At 35.2% G+C, this 19,827-nt stretch overlaps 1 protein-coding gene across 5 annotated transcripts in view; it reads left to right on the top strand.

Annotated features, from left to right (window-relative positions):
* Kcnk2 (potassium two pore domain channel subfamily K member 2) overlaps positions 1-19,827 on the top strand; it is a 125,586-nt gene that overhangs the window by 55,060 nt on the left and 50,699 nt on the right. The gene's annotated exons all lie outside the window — the stretch shown is intronic.

The raw sequence follows: 19,827 nt of genomic DNA, 5'->3' as shown, positions 1-19,827 counted from the left end.
CAAAATGTGTCACATAAACTGTGCAGAAATGAAGTGTGTGCCATATAAATATCTTGGCATTTTGAAACTTTTTCTCACAATTGGCTTATTTTATCCTCTGATACTTTTTCAAAGGCACATGGGTCTGATAAATATTTGCATATTTGCAAATTACTTTCTCTTGCTTTGCACATGAAAGATAATTTAGATACAAAATTTGGGGATCGTAATTTTTCCCATCACAACTCTATTTCTATGATCTTTTGGCATTTGCTCGTGCCCAGGAGAAGCTGTGATACACTCTGATTTTTCTTTACTGATGACTAGTTTTCAAAATGACACTTTTTTCATTTTTATGTTCTTTTTTAGAGATTTCCCTTTAATCTTTCCCTCGTTTCATTTAATTTAGTTATTTGTTTCTAGAAAAAGTGTTTTTTAAATTATACTTTAGATTAGCCTATTCTGATAATTCTAATTTTCAATATTCAGGGCCACCAACAATTTTTAAGTTGCTGCTGGATTCTCAGTTCTATCATTTCAGTCTTAAAACTGTTTTCACCTTTATTTGTTCTATTATTCTGGGAAACCTTTTGTGTTCTGTTACCTGCAGCACTGATTAAAATTTCTGTCATTTTTATTCTACTCTTTAATTATCTGGAACATAGGTTATAATTTTACATTTGTACACTGTTTCTTTTCCAATTTATGTTCTTACCAGTCTCATTTTCTTTACTTTGTCTTTAAGTTCTAGTGAATTAATTTTTTTTGGTTGACTTTAAGCCCCAGCTTTATAGATATCATTATATTCTCTCCTATTTTCAAGTGTCCTGTAGTCTACCAATTTTCATTTGTTCAGTCAGCAAATATTTACCTAGCTTTCATGAAGCAATTTCTGGGTGGTTAGAGAACATCAAATTAACAGACAAAATCTAGAGAGGAACTTAATAAGAAATCTAATAATATAGTGTGTGGTGTGTTAGTTATAAAGCTTTGGGAATAAAATAGACCAGGAACAGGCTGGAAGTGGAAGGAACAATTTTAGTGGAGCCCAAAAGATGACATTTCTTTTCAAGTTTTCAACATGAATTTGTTTTCACTTTGGATTTGTGTTCCTAACCTGTGGACATAGAATGGGGTTAAGGGCCTCAGAAGTCCAGTCCATCTAAATGGGCGATGAAGCAGCATAGTAATTGTGAGTTCCAAGTTAGCACATTTCAGTGCGTGGTCTTCTACTGAGTGGAGAATCCTCCCATGTCCTCTCCCTAGGCTCTGAGTGGTTTTGGAAACAAGGCCATAGCAGTTTCCTAGCAGTGGTTCTGAGTTTGTTCTGGGGGGCTCTCTTGCTGACCTCATTAATGTCTCAGTTCTGGGATGAAGTTTATGAATAGATTAAATTTATTGTAAATGATGTAATTCGAGAAACACTTTCATTGTGAACAGATTATAGAAAGGAGAAAATGCACTAAAAATTCACATGTAAGACAGAGCCAAACTTTTTCATAATCATCTTTTTTAGTGCTTGTACTTCCCTTCAAGGCTAAGTGAGTAAGCCCATAAAGAATTAGTGCAGGTGTGGAATGGTGGTTTTTGAACTACCTTGTAGCTTCCCACCTCCCTAGAATCCTTTCTTTAAAACTAATGAATTTCTGACATGTATAAACACAGATAAGTGGATTTGTTAGTGTGTGCTGTGCTGTGTGTACACACCTGCACATATACCTGCATGTATGTATGCGTATGGTGGGTCGGGATGGTGGGGATGTCTGTGTGTAAGGGAAGCCACCTGTTTCTATAGGCAGGAGTTTGAGCTGCTTTTAAACACTGGTGGTCCCACTTTCGCTTTGCCTTTAAACATCCCAATCCTTGGTATAGATACATTTAAAAACACATTTCCTAGAGTGTTACTTTGGGAATTAACTGAGAGAAAAAAAAATGTCTAGCGTGCCAAGCATACCATGGTGCTTTGCTCATAATAGATTCTCTATCAGCACTGAGTTCCTTTTACATTTTTTCAGGTCACATTTTCTCAGGCAGAGGGTGAGGGATGGATCTTCCCACCATCTTCCCCCAAGTCTGAGGCTCATGGTACTCATTCTGCTCTCACTGAGGAATTGTGTCAGATCAACTCTAGACAGTAAAGGAAATTCCTCACATAAAGCCAGAATTTCCTTAGGTAGGACAGAACCAATGAAAAGGCTAATATCCTGTGATCACTGCCAGTCACCAACAGTTATGGAGTAGATTATTTGTACTTTTAGATGGGTCTTTGCTTGACACCAATAGATAAGATGTGTAGATTGGTAAAACCTATAAAATCTAAAAGACATCGAGCCCTCCAGAAAATTACAGCAACAGATTGAAAGATTTTTCTTTCATGGTCTCTTAGATAATAGTTTATGCTACCTACTGTTTTAAGTGCCTTATGTATATGGTAGTCCCTCCTTCTCTGTGGTTTTACTCCCTGTGATTTCAGCTGTATGCGGTCAACCATGGACTGAAATTAAATGGAAAATTCTGGAATAATTCATATTTTTAAATATAACTTATTTGAGTACATTGTTATCTTTATTGTATTAGTACTTATTGTTGTTAATCTCTTACTATGCCATATTTATAAATTAAATTTAATCACAGGTAGTGTGCATAGGAAAAAACTGAACATATAGTGTTCAGTACTATTGGAGGTCTCAAGACATTCCCTTTGGATGAGCAAACTACTTTATTTAAAAAAAATCATCATTGCAACAACTCTATAAAGCAGTTGCTGCCATTATTCTCATTTGGGGGTAAGTCATCAAGAGGTTAGACAATGTGCCTAAGTTATGCAGCAAGTTCAAAACATTGTGGTTTTAAACCTGTAGGTCCTGGCTGCAGTGCTGGCACTTTCACCTCTGACTTCTGACCTCTTTAGTGGCCAGGTGAGATAGGCCTGTTTTGCATCATATGTTGAAAAGCCAGTGTATATATGTTTTACTGGTATTTTGCAAGAATGGATGATATCTGTCTCTTCCTTTTAATGGTTTAGAAACTTGCTTCTACGATCCACCTTTCTAAGTAGAAGAACTGTACGACTATTCTCTTTGGAAAAGAGTTACTATGAGTAAAAATTATTATTTTGGAACATTACTTTCTACAAATAATTGAAAAGCACAAGATTATCTCTCTGATACAGCTTCCAACACTCTTTTTTACTGAATTTTTAAATACTGAATTCAGTGATGTGTATCTGTGTTTACCACATTTGGGAAACTGTGTGATATTGAAACTCGATGGCATGACTTTTGTTGATGTTGAGGGTATAATGTTTAAGTGTACAGATACATAAGTGCATATAAAATGTAATTTTATCTATAGTGTATCTTTTAAAATATAAGACACAAACAATTTGGTTTGAAGATATTTAATATCCAAAATAAAAGAACACAAGGTTGTCTGATCCCATACTAGAGATGAATGGATACTCTTTAGTGGTTTTAGTGACATGTCTTTTACTCTGAATGACCCAGTTTCAGCTGTCATCACTCAAATTCAGTGTCTCCTTAGTTATGTATCTTTCCTCTTGTCTGAGACTGACAATAGTTGATGAGTTTTGAATTACTTCCCCAAGACAGTTTCTCACACCCTAATTTCATGTGAAATTCTATGACATATCAGCAGTCAATATTTGAAAATTTTGTATCTTATTTGAGCTATGATACCTAATTATTATCAATACTTAAATTTTTCTCAGTCTTGATTTTCCATATTTGTGTAGTGGTATGTTGGAATTCTATTGCCCATTCCAACTCTTATGTTTCATAATTTCCTTTAAATAAATTCAGCAGCCTTTTTCCCCTCAATTCACAGTACTTTATATTGTGAATTCAGAAGTACAATCTCAAACAAGAAACTGGCGATCCTATGAGAGAAATTGAAGTAGCTCTATCAAAAGAGCAGATAAAGAATTACTGTTTGTTGCTAATGCCTCTTTGAGAGAAAGACAGGTGAACTGCAGTGACTGGAGCACTTGACTCCATTCATTATTTTATTAGATATCAAGTAGCTGTTTTCTTACCTTGCATACTGAAAATCACACTTTAAAGATTGTTGTTGAAAGACTTTTCTATAGGAACACTGGTATAATTTATTATTATATTTTTGAACTTGGCATCAAACAATAAACCATAAAGCCAGTAAACAAGCTGAACTTCCTCTGAGTATTAAAATGTAAAACAATAGTTTGTCTGTCAACTTTCCCCAAACATAACATACCACATATAATAAATGAAAACTTAATTCGAATATGCAAAGAGAATGTTGGCTCAGTTCCTCCTTAATTTAAGTATACTTCAGGAGAAAACACACCATCATAATTAACATCCCCATCAGTAGCATGGTTATTTTTTTTTTTTAATCAACAACACACACTATGCATCAGTGGTAGTGCCTGACTTAAGCTTTGTGGCAGAGAAAGTGACCTTAGCTGACTAGTACTCATGGACTGTATTCCATGTGCTAAATTCTTTATGCATATTCTAGTATCCTCAGTGCTGTTTTACAGGTGGTGAAACTGAGGCACAGAGAGATTTAGTCATCTTATCAGGGACAGAGTGACTGATTTAGGAATCAATTACATATTTGGGGGCTCTACAGCCTGTAGTTTTAACCATTGCTAAATTGTTTTCAGTATTCTTGAAAATACGTTTGTGTGTTTGCAATTGAGAAAAATTATTATCAATGAAAGACGGCATAGTTTTCTTGGCAATTCTGACTCCTTTTGTCCAAAAAGCTTCAAGTTTCTGAAATGAAAAATCATAAAATTTGCCTTTACTTTATCTTATATATTACTTGCAGAGCAAGTTGAAAGAAAACTTGTAGTTTTAATTTTTTTCTTTCTTTCTTTCTTTTTTTTTTTTTTTTTTTTTTTTTGGTATGGGGGTTGAACCCAGGGGAACTTAACCACTGAGCCACACCTCCAGGCATTTTTTGTTGCGATCCTCCAGCTTCAGCCTCCTGAGTCACTAGGGTTACAGGCATGCGCCACTGTACCTGGCTAATTTAAAATTTTAATGCTTATAAGTCATATAGCTTTGTTTGTTGTTTTTATAGTTTACTGTTTGACCATGCTCAGAAATATAATATCAAATTAAAATGAAATTCCTGTAGAAAAATCTTTTAACAACAATCTTTAAAGTGATTTTCGGGAAATGCATTATGTAGAAGTTCAGATTTCTGATTTGTAATTTTTCTCAGTACATGGAAAAACATAAGGTATTAACATTTCTTAATAAGGAATAGTTATTAAGAAATAATAACTGTTTGTTTGACACCCTTGGATCATTTTCCTCACTTCTTGGGATAAGAAGAGAATTGTATCATCAGGCATTTAAATACAGATGAATTTAAGGCCATTTGTAGAAATAGAATTTCATTATACCTTGAACAGATCTTTATTCATCGGCTTGAAATTCATAAAAAGTAGTTTGCCAACATTTGTTGCTCATGTTTCATCAAAAGTGCATCTCCTTAAACACTCAGAATCTTTGGTAGAACAGTTAGATGCTCTCACTGTGAAAGCCATGTGGGGACTGAGAAGGTCTTTGAGATCCTCATGCAGTTCCAGAAATGAATCAACTAGGGAAATTAGGAAATAATATGCAGACACATCATTACTGTTCTTTGGCAAAATTCCTTTGTATGGGAATTTCCCCTCAACTTTAAGCTGTAGTTGTAGGTTATATAAATTCATCTTGTGAGCAAAAAATTGTTTGGTAGAAGCTCGTTCTGAAAGTAACTTAAGAAATGTGCAGCTTTCTATAGATTTGCAAATTGACAGCTGTAATGTTGGATTTTATTACATAAGTTGCACCTAAAAATAGCAAGGGAGCCATCTTGTGAAATACTGTTTGAACTGCAGGCTCCCGGTATCTGGGCCAAGAGGAAGTTTGGTGATATTAAAGTTAACACAATATGTCAAAAGAACATTTTGACTTAGTAACTTTTATTGATACATGATTTTTCATGCACCTTTTCATTTTTTTCCAGTCTGACTAGGTAAAAAAACAAATGTTTGCAGGATGACAGGTCTAGGTGTGGATATATTCACACGTTGTTTAAATAAGTGAGGAAAATCTGTTGAGTTTGAGAAGCAGTTACTATAGCCTTGATCCCCAAAGCTTGCTCTAAGCAATTGAGTTAATGATTTAGATCTTAGTAATTGTTTAACCTTTAACACGACTTTACTTTGATAAACCTCAGTTTTCACATTCAAAGAGTGAGGATAATTAGTTGTATTTAAACCCCACAGGATTGTTTTGGAAGCTAAATTAAGTATAATATATAAGGAATTAGTACTTTATCTGGGATGCATTGAGAGAGTGAATGTTTAATAATGATGTTTGCCTTTTTCTTTCTTTTTGGTAATGAAGATTATTTTATATATTATTGGTAACAAAAATACAGGAAAACAGTTATGCCATAGCCAGTTTAGAAGAGCTATGCTAATCATCCAAAGGTTACTTTGAGGCTAAACCGAATTACTGCTTTTTAAATTTTCCTCTGTGTTTCCTAAGGAGCCTCTCCCTTAAGATTATAAAGCTTGAAGCCCAGCATGGTGGAACATGCCTATAATCCCAGAGACTCAGGAGGCTGAGTGAGGCAGGAGAATTGCAGGTTCAAAGCCAGCCGCAGCAATTTAGCGAAGCCCTACAACTTACCAAATACCCTGTCTCAAAATAAAAATAAATAAATAAATAAAAGGGGCTGAGGGATGTGGCTCTGTGGTTACGTGGCCCTTGGTTCAATCCCTGTTACTCCTAACCCCCAATATATATTAATTAGGCACTGTTGAACATTTCAATACTTAAGAAGAGAAGCTGCCAGAGTGGAATGGAGAGAGGTCTGTGTTGGGGTCCTTAAACAAGTCAAGATGGCACCTGGCATTTTGCCAGAGGGAGTGGTTTGAGAAGTAATGCCATTGAGCCATTAAGATGATAGAGATTCCTTAATGAGTGACTGCTGTGTCTAGATTATGTCAATTAAGTTAAGCTGTGTGTAATCATTAAGATGATGATTCCTTATTGGTTGACTGCTGTATCTACTTTATGTTAATTAAGTTAAGCTGTGTATTCAGTTATGTATATATATGCCTCCTGTCCTACAATAAACGGCTCCCACTCCTGCTGTATCAACCTTCACAAGTTGCTCATCACCCCACAGTTAGTTTGCTGCAAACTAATCTTGACTTGTTTACGGACCCCAACAGGTCTGCAAGGAGACACAGACTAGAAAGGTAACTTCAGGAATCATGTATTTACTTAGATATCCAATGGAAATGTACCAGGGGATGATGCTTAAGATATGGTCCCTGACCTTAGAAGTTTTAATTATAAATCTAATCATCACAGCCTTGTGATATGTCTCAGAAAAGGGAAATAGGTTACATATAACATATTTATATAAATATATGTTATATATAAAATATATGTTATGTATATAAATATATGTTATATATTATATAAATTGTTATATATAACATAGCTTTAGATCCATAGACTGAATATCTTACAGCAGTGTAAGAATGAATCACTTCTGTAGATACTTTAAAATACAATATGTACATCTCTCTCCTCTCCCAGTGAAAAAAACAGTAATTTATTTGCTAGTGGGTAGAGAGTTAAGTTTCAAATGTGATTCTGATGTGCATCCTTGTTTTAAAACCTGTGAGAGTACAAAGTGTGGAAATTCTGAAATGAACACATTTTTATCAAGACATTATTCAGGTTCTTAATTTCCTGGAACTATATTTCTTCTTCAGTGCCGCAGTCCGGCTGCAGCAGAATATCCGGGGGGTGACGAATAACTTGTGTATGTTCATGCAGCAGGAATGGAAGCCGTTTATTGTAGGATCTGAGCGATATTTATACATTTTACACAGCTTATCTAATTAGCATAAAATAGATACAGCAGTCAACCAATAAGGAATCTCCACACTTAATGGCTTGGGTTTTGTTACTTCACAAACCACTCCCTCTGGCATTTGGCCAGGCGCCATCCAGACTTGTTTACAGACTCTAACATTTCTCTGGCAAAATAACAGGTGCCAATCTGACTTGTTTACAGACCTCAACACTTCAGTGTTTGGTTAGGGTTTTTTTTCCCCCTCAAACATCATAACTACCGCTTTGACTAGCTCTCTTAAACAGATAAGATGTGATTGCTGTTCACTTGTATTTTTGAAAGTCTTTCTCTTCTTATATTGCCAATTGAGCATTTCCTGAATATCTGCTATTCTTTTTCTCACCCCAACACCTATATTTTACACAGTTTGGGGCCTCCTCAATGTATTTGTTAACTGGAGTTTAGATACCAGAGAAGGGGCAGTCTCTATGAAAAGATGCTTCATTAAAAAAAAGTGTTTGTAGTTTAATCCATGGGAAATTTAAAAAAGAGTCATTAAAAGAGAATAAACAGGATGGCAAGTTGAAGTGTTACAGTAGTGAACCTGCTAGCTATTCACCAAGGACAAAACCCTGAATTACTATAGGAAGAAAGATGAAATAAGAGTCTATTATTTTTAAAGGAAAAGTACTAATCAGCAGTTCCATTAATGAATAGGAATTGCAAACAAAAGTGTTTTAGAGAGAAGTAGCTATTATGAGGTGGATTGGGGTGAGAGAAGAACCAGGCTGTTTCAATGCCTGGAGCTAGCGGTAGACGTGTTAAGAAGGAAGGAAAAGAATGGAAGGGTTTGTCATGAGAAGGGGGTCTGCCTTGCTGCTTTCAAAGTCATATGCCTTTGGGATGTGTGGACAAGGGGGACTTGAGATCCCTGGCCAGTGGTGACTGATTTAAACCTAACACCATAGTGTTGGGGAGGTGGAAAGACTTAGGGTATTGGCCAGTACACAACACATATATTTCTATATTATTTATGCTCTATTCCTGTATCTTTAAAGTAACATATATTGTTTAGCATTAAAATAGCATCTTAATTATTGCTTTTAAGGGAGATTTTTATGATTTGTATGGATCAATAACTTTGTTTTTCCTCGTCATCCTGAGTCAAATTAAAAGCATTAGAAATAATTAGGGCCATAGAACTACCTATATCTGAGTATGTCCATGTAATTAAAATATTGGCATTAATAAAACTCTATATGCAATTCATTTCAATTCAACATCTGTTCTAGAACATCTACTAGAAGCAAATTCCCACACAAGACATGGAAAGGAAAGCAAAGTGATTACAATAAAGTTGCTACTCCCAAGGAGTTCATGATCTACAACAGGAACAAAAGCCTATAGCCAAATGGTGAGAATTCATGCTGGAGCCAGACATAATTCCTCTAAAAGGATTAGACAGCATCATGTGTGTTGAAAAAAGGCAAGATCCCAGCTGATTGACAGGGTGAGGAATGCCTGTGTATTAGAAGCACTGGTGTGTGGACAAAAAGGACAGACAGGACTTCAGTATGACAACCGGAGGGCCAGGCTATGCCAGCTGGAAGGAGCTAGCAACATAAAAGATGGAGGAAAACAGAAAAGTTCAGCTTATTTTTTTTTTTTCAGTGAGTCATGATGACTCGGGTGTTACTAGAATGTATGGTAATTGCACATCAGTAAGTATTGGGGACATAAAGAGTGGTGATTTGCACTTAAAGATCTTGGAATATTTCTGGGCTTAAAACTACAGAATATCAAGGCTGTGCTTTAGGGAGAAGTAGCTATTATGAGGTGGATTCGGGTGAGAGAAGAACACAGGCTCTTTCAGCTAGTGGAGGTAGAAGTGTTAAGGAGGAAGGAGAAGAATGGAAGGGTTTGTCATGAGAAGGGTCTGCCTTGCTGCTTTCAAAGTCATATGGCTTTGGGATATGAGGACAAGAGAGACTTGAGATCCCTGGCCAGTGGTGACTGATTTAAACACAACACCATCGTTTTGTTGAGGACATGAGTGTTGGGGAGGGGGAAAGACTTAGGGTATTGGTCAGAGCAGACAGTTTGGGGTCTCCTCAACATATTTGTCAACTGGAGTTGAGATACCAGAGTAGGGGCAGTCTCTCTGAAAAGATGCTCCTTTAAAAAAAAAAAAAAAAAGGTGTTTGTAGTGCAATCCACAGGAACTTTTAAAAAGAATCATTAAAAGAGAATGGTAAGATGAAATTTTATAGTAGTCAGCCTGCTAGCCATTCACCAGGGACAAAACCCTGAATTTTACTATAGGAAGAAAGATGAAATAAGAGTCTACTATTTTTAAAGGAAAAGTACTAATCAACAGTTTCATTCATGAATAGGAATTGCAAACAAAAGTTAGGTGCAGAACATATTTAGAACGGTCACAAAAGTATAGGGATATCTTCATGTTTTCCTAAACCCAGCATTTCCATGAAATTCATCACTGATCAGATCATTTTGGGTCCAAGTTCCAAAACTTGATCAGGTATTATTGAAAAATTTCAATACTTATGAAGAGAAGCTGCCAGAGTAGAATGGAGAGAGGGCTGCAGGAAGGCACAGACTAGAAATGGAGCTTCAGCATGTATTTATTTAGTTATCCAGTGGAAATGAACCAGGGGACGATGATGCCTAAGAGGGAAATATGCAGGAGGGAGCAAATCTACTTTTCTAGTGGGTAGTAAGGGTACAACTATGGCTTCAGGAAGAAATTGATATCTAACCTAAGGAAGGAATGATTTTTAGGCATGAACCAGATGAAGAGCAGTGGGAATGGGAGGGTGTTCCTTTAAGGTAAGGCAGGAAATAGGATCTATAAGGGAAGGAGTTTGGTTTGATTAATTTATTTCTGCCTCTCCTTTGCCTGATACTTATTTTCGCAATGATTTTTTTTCCCCTTCAAAATAGTAACTAATTTCCTTGGTTTTGCTAATTGAATAATTGTTCCATTTCCAGCTTATCCATCTTGCATTTTTTAATGATACATTTAAAAATTAATGACATTATTCTCTTCTGTTTTGCTCCTTTCCGTTGTACACCAGACCAAGCTGCTCTGTAAAGTTTTTGCAGATTTCTTAAGATCATTTCTAGATGTTATTTTTGTTTCCCTTAATATTATAAATAAATATTTTCCATTTCATTTAGCATATCTTATATAATGCTAAAACATTATAATGCTTTTGGTTTCTGCATATTTATCAATCATTCAGCTATTGTACCAAGTTTTTCTTTACTTAACATTTTTCAATATTACTCTGTTTTTACTAGATATTTAATTCCACCCACAACTAACATACTTGTCTTTTTTATAATAATTATACTGTCATTACACCTGGTGGAAATCTCAGAATAATAATAAATAATGTTGTAAAGATGGATATGATTTTTTTTTACTGATTTTTAAGGGCGTCCTTCCTGCTGTACATTAATATTAAGCATGATATTAAGTGTTTTGGGATAGATATTCTTTGTCATGACAAGACAATAGTTTCCTATTTCTAGATTTAAAATATAAGAAATGGGTATGGAGTATAACTTTTTGAAGTTGTACATGATATGGAGTTACGCTGGTCACACGTTCATAATTGAACATAGGAAAGTTATGTCTGATTCATTATATATCTTATTTTCTTTTTTTTTTAAAGAGAGATATATAGAGAGACAGAGAGAATTTTTTTAATATTTATTTTTTAGTTATTGGTGGACACAACATCTTTGTATGTGGTGCTGAGGATCACACGCATGCCAGGCAAGCGCGCTACGGCTTGAGCCACATCCCCAGCCCTATATTTCTTATTTTCATTCCCCTCCCTTCCCCTTTGTCTAATCCAGTGAACTTCTATTCTTCTATTCTTCTCTCCCCCTGCTTAATGTAGAGTTCTCAACAACATATCAGAGAGAACATTTTTTTTTTTAGTTTTCCATTGCCGCCTGAATCTATAAATATACCTAGTACTTTTTCTTTTTATTATCATGCAATATTTCAAATATGTAGGAGTGTTAAGAGAATAATGCTGCACATCCGCCTTTATCTCATCTTAACTTTGCTTCATGCTGTTTTTATTGTTATTGTTTTTAAGTAAAACTGAATGCAGAGAGTTGAAGGCTCTTCCCAATCTCATTGCAGTCACCTATGCAACCCTTTCTTTGACTAGTTGATCTTTTTCCCACTTTTGGCAGCTGCTGATGTTTCCAAATGTGTTTGGATCTGTTTCTGAGCTCTGTTGTTATACTTGATTGCTTTTCTTCTCCTTGTCCAAGATCCTGTTTAATTCCACATTCTATAAATCATAATGTATTTTAATAGCTAAAGTAAGTCTTGATATCATGTAGGACATGTCCCTCAACTTCATTCTTTTTTTTTTCCTAGTATTTTTTAACCTATTGTTGGTGTTTAACTTGTAGTAGGATTTTTTTATATAAGTTCATCAATGTCCACTGAAAATCCTTCCAAGATATTCATTGCAATTATATTTATACATTAATGTTGCAAACTTTTATAACTACGTATCATTTAATTTCTGCAGATCTTCTTTTATGTCATTTTAAAGGTTTTTTTTTGTAATTTTATCCATAAAGTACTTATATATTATTATATTTATTCTTAGAGATTTTTCTGGCTCTTGTTATTGGAATCTTTTGTTTTGAATTACAACTTATAAATTGGCTCTTTTGGGTATTATGAGAAGCTGCTTTAGAAAACACTCTAAGTCTGAATTCAAATCAAAGAGAGCTTTATTTACCTGGCCAGAGTCTGTCACCCACCTGTAGAGACTGAAGCTCTGTGAGAGAATAGCCATTTCCTGCCCCATGTCTTGGGAACTTAAGGAAGAAAACCACAGCTCAAGGGCTTTTCTCAGCGTCATGCAAGCAAGCCAATCACAGAAGCTAAAACACTAGTTACCTGCGAGCCCTAAGCAGGACTGGAATTTTCCGTCAGCAAGCAATTTCCAGAAGCTAAAAAAGCAGTTGGCTTGCAACTCAGTTAACCACATCTTGGGGACAAGCAGGTGTTAGACAACCTTATCCTGAGTTTGAACAGGTGGTTAGTGGGGGTGAGAATCTACCAAGACCACCATATCCTGGGTTGAGTACATTTTGTGGGGTATAAAGTACAGAAAACAATATAAGAAAACAGCTTTTGTTTCAGTTTCTCAGAAACAGTTCTTGTAACATTTTTTTTTTTTTTAAATAGAAGACATCAAAATGGAGTCTTAGGCCCGTGACAGTCTTGCTTTATAATTGTCTTATCTCACTTATCAAAATCTTAAATCTATAATCTATATTTTTTTTTACTAATCTATAACCTATAACTTACACTCTTATTGATTGTATTTATCAGTTCACACCACAACTTGGGAGTGTAGAAATTGGGTCGTGAGAGGCAAGGATTCAGTCATTTTAGCTGAACAATGCTTAATTAACTTATTAAACATCCCTACCTTGTTACTCTTATTCTGTTTGTTCTTACTCTTATTCTGCCCCATTTATTTAACTGTTGGTTGTATGCAACTGTCTTTCTTATTTGATTTCTTTGTGGACTTTGTGTTTATAGGCTTATGCTAAGAAGGAAGGCTTTTGTTCTGCTTTTTTTCATGCTCCTTTTACTCCCCATTCCTCGGGACCCTGCAGAATTTCCTGATCCAATGTATTTATGTTGTCCTGGTGTGGAGTTATTTCAAGGCTATGTGAATCTGCTCTGTCAGTGCTTACATGCCGCACATGGAGAGTAATTGTGGTTGCTGAGCAGATGCAGCATGTGACTAGGCCTAACTTAACAGGCAGTGGTGATAGAGGTGGCAGAGATGAGACATTGACATTACTAGACAATGCAAAAAATCGTGTGCCATGATTGACAGCAGAAAAACATTTTATTCTCTACTTCCAAATTAACTTGCTTTTGCATTTCAGAGATCACAGTAAATAGGTGCCCCAAGTTTTGCTGTCCTAGCTTTCTAAAGTGGAGTGTTTTCAAAGGAATGTTTCTTACACACACACCATGATCCTTGATTGTTGATGTAACAAGTCTTTGCCCATTTGTTTGCCTTCATTAATGTGGCAAAATTTTACACCAATATATCTTTAAGTGTGGGTGACACATTTAGTAGATTTCATTGATAATTTGGAAATTTTTGGAATAGTGCTTTCTTCATCTTTTTGACCTCAGAATTGAACACAGTGATGGTATTCATTGAAAACTTCTTCATTGAGCAGAATTAAAGTATACTGGTTGTGTTGGTGGTATTTGATTTCTTCTTTTCTATGGAGAATTTGGTACTTTAGACATAGAATTTATCAGAGTTAAACAATAGTATACATTTTTTTTCTTATCTAAAGCTTCTCATCATATGATTAGAATAATTTAGTTCTCTCTTCTAACATTTTGGTTAGAATTACATAGGTGGCTTTTAAAAAATGTGTTTAACTCTAGAAAGTTCTATGTGAATGCAATCTCAATTTATTGTTGCTTTTATCATTACTGTGTTGTTAATAAATATTAACTACTTCCAACACTTTGCAAAATGGCTAAGAAATTCAGGATTTTCATGAACTGCCTAATGTCAGGTAGAACATTAAACTACTAAATTATGCAAACTTCAGCCAAAAGTATAAACAGTTCAACACAATTAAGTTCAGCAAGTCATACACAGAGAGTCAAAATGCTATTTTGACTTTTGGATAACCAAAACTGTTGCTTATTACAAATTAAACCTGACCTCTTTCAATGGAGATAAACTCCTTTGTAAATTTGACTATTTCACAGGCTTTCATTAAATATTTTGAGTACACATCACTAATAACATGTTGCAGGCTTATTGATTTATCATGATGGGTACTTGAAATTTCCTAGTAACTAGGTATATTTTTGATTACTGATTCAAGGTTTAAATAATTATAGTAAAAGGCTTAATTGGGAGAACATCTCAATCAAAAGTGCAGACATGGTGGATCTTGGCCACCTTTAGCACTGCAAATAAAATGAAAACTTAGCTCTTTGATCAAGAAGAGGCTTGGTAGGACCAGTAACATAGGCACTGGGATCCTTTTTCAATGGCTTTTGCTTAGTATTTATACTCTTCTTTTAAATGAGGTTATACGAACATCATTATTATATTTTTTGTGTTGTCATATTTATTGCTCACTTTCTTTATGGTTCTGCCCTAGTAGTTACATTGATAGAATTATTTTACTGTCTTTTCTTCATAGTATTTCATGTTCATATTTTAAAAATATTTGATGATTTAATCTGCCTGATGTTTAGAGTATAATGTGAAATAAAGTCTAATTTATTTCTAAGTAACTTATTACTTACCCCATCACTATTTAGTGAGTAATCAACACCTTTGAAATTCATTTGAAGTATATTTATCAGATACTAATACTGGAGACCTTTCCTATCTTTCTATTATTTCCAGTCATTAATTTGACACATAGTTTTAACTACTTAAACTATGGATAACAACTTTTTAATTTGGAAATAAACTTCAGCTCTCTCTAATTTTAAAATATATATAGATTATTAACATTCTTCCAATTTTAAGATATATCATTAAGTTATAAAATTTAAAAACCCTATAATTTCCGTTTCAAAGATAGTTAATGTATTGTTAATGTATTGATTATTTACGGAAAGATTTGTTTTTTTAATCAGTTCTCAGAGTAACATTGTATTGATCTATAATTTTTCTTTTTCTTTACTTTCTAAAGTTTTGGGTATGTGTATTTATCTGTAAATCAGTCAGTCAAGAGATAGTTATTGTTTGTCAATTAAGCAATAGTTAAACCCATACTTAGGCAAGGTTCCAGGATTATAATAATTTTATCTATCTATCATCTATTATCTATGTAACAATTTAGTCTCTCTACTCATGAGACTCGTATTCAAATGGAGAAGATAGACAAAAGACAGATTGTGGAAATAATTATATAATCACAGCTATACACAGTGCTTGAAGAGGACTTTATTTTTGGTACTAATAAATTCTAATCAGAAACATAGCCTATTTTGGACTACTCAGAAAAAGGCACATACAGGCTTTTGGGCAATGATCTAATTACAGTGAACACAGTAGCTGAACATGGAAGGCCCTTACCTGAGATTAATGTGAATAGATGACAGCAATTCTGTATATCCCTGTCATTCAAATGTCAAAGGTTGACCTCTTTGCACTAGGTTGGCTCCCATTGGTCTTTCTGGCACAAACTACCTACAGTTCCTGAAATTTGACTCTTCTGTATTTGATGATGTATTGGTAAACATTAGCTGAGGAAGGGAGGAAAAAAAGACCTGAGTTACAGTGCTTGCCAATTTCTGTGGTGTGACTCTTTCCACTGTACCTGGTTTCAGTATGTTAATATGAAGTTAGCTAACTTGGAAAATTCCTGAAAATTTAACACTTCCTTTCACACATGAACTGCAGCATACCATCAATTCCTCCTCGGATCCCTCCCAGGTTCCTGTTCTCTCTGGGTGCTGGCCAAGCTAAGCCCACCTCCTGCGGGGTTGTGTGCATCAGTCCGCCATCTTTTCTGTTCCCTCAAACCTTTTGGAAGCTGGATTGACTGTCATTCTCTCCATTTTTCCTGTTATGCACATGTTAGACCATAAACCAAAAACCTTGTTTTCTTCAAGGGAAAGATTTTGAGTATAAGCATCTTAGTTTAGGAGTTAAACAAAACCAAACTTAATATAGTTTTTTTTTTTCATTTTTATCTTCTTGCTACAACAGTATTATTTTACCTTGTGGTTATGAAGATATTGCTGACTGACCAGGGAAAGGGTCAGGAATCCAGATAATCACAAATATTATCAATTTAGAAGCTTAGTTTATAGTCCCGCTTTTAGTCAAAGGTTATCTTTCATCTGGAGCTCCTACAACTATTCATGGTGGCTAGTCCTTCACCCAGGTCCATACTTATTGGTTAGAGCTGGGGTAAATCTGTGGAGGGAAGGAAATAGGAGGCATCCTCCAGACTACCCCTGGATTTTGTCCCTCAGAAGGTCTAGACATGCCCTCTATGTCAGAAAACTACCAGGTCACTGTTTTTTGGTGTGTACACTGAGGAGTTGTATGAGCTCTGTGAGGCATGCCTCCTCTGAGGTACAGAGGAGGTACATTATGGAACTCAGCATAATGACAGGTAGAGAAATATTTGGAAAATGAAACAGGGAACATTTAGAGAAGGATTCTGTCAGGATTCTTCCTTTCTCTTCCCTTAGTTTTCCCTTCTGTTAACTTGGTCTTAAACACAATGAAAATGAAGTGCAGGAACACCACAGGAGACTTGTCTCCATTTAGTGATCCGAGAAGGGTAAACTGGCTTTTCTTACACCTAGAATTCTCTTTGGATGAGGGACCTAGAATTCTCTTTGGATTTCCTGAGGAAATCCTCTGTTGGCTTTTCTGAAGATGTTCTGTGGTAGCCTCTAGGCTAAATCTCAATCTGCGATCAATGATAACCTAGAGCTGTCATTCCTTATGCCCTTTTAACTTGCATGGCAGCAAATCAAATTGAGTTCCCTCGACAGCTTGGCATGTATTACTAAAGAGTAAAGCCTTTTTGTAGTGATGCACCAGTTAGAATAAAAAAATAAAATAGTAAAAGCCGTATCATTTATTTTTCTTCCCTTGTACCTCCTGAAAACTGGTTACTTCTTATGATTATGACTGTAAAGACATTTGTTTCCTCATTCAAAATAAGAGAATGGAATGGGATAAGATTCCCAAATGATTGCCCTACCCACCTCCCAGCGCTATTCATCTGGAGAAGGTAATGAAGGAGAGTGTTGGATCTTTTCAGGACTCTCAGAGGACCATGTCCAAACAGTACACATTGCTGACTTGGCAAGGCCTTTATCTTCTTGTACTTTGCTTACTGATGCTAGAACAGGGGATGGATTTGAAGTTGTCAAGTTCCACTCTGGCCCAGTGTACAGAAATAGTGCACTGTCCCAAATAAATAAATTTAAAGATTCCATGGCTTTTCTTTTTGTCATCAAAATGACCCTGTTATTCTTCAAATTATCTTGATACATGCTTTCTGAGGCTTCATCACACTTTCCTGGGATGGGTTCTTTGCTCACATTCCTCTGTTGTAGAGTGTTCCATGGCATTAGTAAGCAAGAGCAGACAGGAGACAGACAGATGAAATGCATAGATTTGTTATGTCAGAGTCCACAGTCCTGCCAGATTTTCCTAGGACTGGGATGCCAGCCATGGCAGGCTCTTTATCTTGACTCCAGGCTTCCTCCTCATCTTCAGAGCAAAGTAGATAAAAAAAAGAATATCCAGGTTATCTGCATCCCACTGAGTTGTTACTGGCTGGACAAGAACTTTACTTGTTCTTTCTCTGATTTCTTCTTTCTCATGAGGATTTCCTCAAATAGGTAGGGATGCTTCTGGGCTTTTCTGTTCTTCATGAAGTAAAAAATTACATTAATATATTTTTTAAAAGAGTATCTGTTCTAGACATAATGTACTTGGGGATGTTTTAAATGAGAATTATCTCACTATGCTATTTATTTCTCATTGCAGTTTTTTTTTTTCTTAGCACGATTTGCATTCTGTTTATTCTTCATACTATAACTAGTGAGGAAAAAAATTTAAGAAACAGAATATTTGCATGTTATCCAAGAATCTCCCTGTAAATGACTTATTAATTGCAAAGGGAAAGAATATTAATTTCTCAGTGGAGAGACCTAATAGACATACTCACTTTAGCCAAGTACTCAAAGTTAATGTCACCATCAATAGGACGAACCATTGTTATGTGTTTCCAGATGCAATGTACTGAGAAAGATGTATTCCTGCCAAAAGTGTATGACTTGAATCTACTTGTGAGGAAGAATTGGGTAGATTCAAACTGAGGAACATTTTGTAAAATAACAGTCTCTATTCTTTGAAAAATATGAAAGGCTTTAAAAAATGAAAGAAGATTTAGGAACTATTCCAGGAGATTAAAGGAGAGTAAGGAGATATACTAGTCAACACAGTGTAAGATCTTGAATTGGATCCTGGAACAGGGAAAATGTGTTACTAAAGACATTAATAGAACTTCAGAATTTGAATGTGGATTATAAATTAGATGATAATCTTGAATCCATGTTCACTCTACTGGGTTTGCTAATTGTGCTGTAGATATTTAAGAGAATGGTTTAAGAAAAAGGAAATACACAGGAAAGAAAGTTGGAATGAAACGGCCTGATCTCTACAATTTACTCTGAAATGGTTCAGAAAAAAAAAAAGAATGTACTTATGCAGAGAGAGGGGAAAGGAAAAGTTGGGGAATGTTAACATATAACAGAATTCTGTGGATAATCCCTGCAATTTTTCTGTGAGTTTAATTATTTAAAAATTGAAAGGAAGAAGGAAAGAAAGGGAGGGAATAGAAAGAGAAAGAAGAGGAGAAAAATAGAGAAAGAGAAAGAGAAAAAAAACAAAAGGAAAAACAGGCTCCAAGAAAGAGATTTATTGGGGCTGGGGCTGGGGCTCAGCGGTAGCACATTTGCCTGGTGTAAGTGAGGTACTGGGTTTGATTCTCAGCACCACGTATGAATAAATAAAATAAAGGTCTATTGACCATTACAAAAAATATTTTTAAAAAAGGAGATTTATTGTATGTTCCTCCTCCCACTGGCCCATTGAAATGATCATTTTGTTGATAACCAATTTGTTGCTGATCCTTGGATGTTCCCCAATAGTTATCTCTTTGACTTTTAAGAAATATTTGAAAAATCTACCATTCCTTCTTTTCACATTTGCTCTTTCTATAACTTTCCTGAAAACACACTTCATTTTCTAACCAGTCTCTTTAGAGGTTCTCCCTGCATTCTCTGCATTTTAAATGTTGGTGGTTTCCTTAGAGTTCCACCCTATACTATCTCCTCAATCTACATATTTTTTCTGTGTGTCTCAC

Source organism: Callospermophilus lateralis, chromosome 13, assembly GCF_048772815.1.
Source record: "Callospermophilus lateralis isolate mCalLat2 chromosome 13, mCalLat2.hap1, whole genome shotgun sequence".
Classification (NCBI taxonomy): domain Eukaryota; kingdom Metazoa; phylum Chordata; class Mammalia; order Rodentia; family Sciuridae; genus Callospermophilus; species Callospermophilus lateralis.
The sequence above is the reverse complement of the archived record's forward strand: the minus strand, read 5'-3'. Positions and strand labels throughout refer to the sequence as shown.